Source organism: Nicotiana tabacum, chromosome 4 (assembly GCF_000715075.1).
Source record: "Nicotiana tabacum cultivar K326 chromosome 4, ASM71507v2, whole genome shotgun sequence".
Taxonomy (NCBI): Eukaryota; Viridiplantae; Streptophyta; class Magnoliopsida; order Solanales; family Solanaceae; genus Nicotiana; species Nicotiana tabacum.
The window spans coordinates 118,282,671-118,283,946 of NC_134083.1; the positions used below are offsets into that span (position 1 = coordinate 118,282,671).

Here is a 1,276-nt window from a genome sequence, read left to right on the forward strand (position 1 = left end):
TCGAAAACTAGTGCCTAGTTCTTTGATAGCTGCTCCATGTTCCCGTATAGCTGCGCTATGAGTTTCAAGCCTCTCATCAATTTTCAGAATGAAGGTCTTCATGAGATCTTCTATGCCAAAATGAATGGGCTATTTAGGCTAAAATTGCTGCCTCTGCTGATTCATAAAACCAGGAGCACTTTGTCCTTGAGGTCTGGGTTGTTTTGTAGCCATGCATTCGCAGTACCCCCAGGTGAACTCCATAAAAAATCGGGGTGCCTCTGACCCATTGTATTATAATTTCCCACAACATTCACTTCCTCAGTTGAGGCTTGACACTCATGAGTAGGGTGTCCTCTTCCACATATATCACACGCTGCTTGAGGCTCATTTTGTATCCAGGCTATGGTCACCTTTTATATTTCTTTAGCCATAGCATCAAGTTGTACCTTCACAAATGTATTAGTATCAACTTGGTGAACACAAGTTGATCTTAATCTTTCAATACTCTCAGAGGGCCATTGATTAGCATCTTCAGATAACTCATCAAGAATTGTAACTATCTCATTTGGAGTCTTCTTCATCAAAGGTCCTCGAACTTCATTGCTCAATGTTCTACATGAGGCCGGTGTTAATCCTTCCCAAAAATCCTAGAGTTGCATCCAGAGTTCAATTTTGCTATGTTGACACTATATAACTATCTACTTAAAACTCTCCCATGCTTCAAAAACAGTTTCAGTCTCTTTCTTGCAGAAGTTATGGATTTCTTTTCTAATCTTGCCCGTTTTAGCTAAGGAGAAATATCTATCAAGGAATTTTCCGGTCATCTCCTCCCAAGTTCGCATCGATCCACTGGGCAAACTCCGAAGCCACTCCTCAGCATCATCTTTAAGTGAAAAGGGGAAAGCCCTTAAGTATACTACATCTTGTGATACCCCATTGTATTGAAAAGTGTTCATAATATCCTCGAAGTCCATTAGATCAGTGTTTGGATTTTTGTTTGGCTTCCCTCTGAAGACACAATAATTCTGAAGGATTTGAAGCAACCCTTGCTTCAACTCGAAATTATTTGCTGTAATTGGAGGTGGTCTAACACTTGATAAACCTTGATTGTAGACCGGTCTAGCATAATCGCCAAGTGGTCTCCCAAGCATGAGTTGATGTTAATTAAGTCTGAGACCCCTCTCTTCTTCATAGAAGTTCTGTACATCTCTAATAGCTACTTCCTCAGCATCCCATGGAATGTTTTCTCGTTGTTGGGCTGCCTCTCTTGCAGCCAAATCTACATTATCATCAC

General features: G+C 40.8%; 1 non-coding gene across 1 annotated transcript; it reads left to right on the forward strand.

Annotated features, from left to right (window-relative positions):
• The first annotated feature begins 654 nt into the window (after window positions 1-654).
• On the forward strand, window positions 655-758 carry LOC142180427 (small nucleolar RNA R71). The gene has a single exon (XR_012709052.1). It is a non-coding gene; the product is annotated as a small nucleolar RNA R71 (small nucleolar RNA).
• Window positions 759-1,276: the final 518 nt, after the last annotated feature.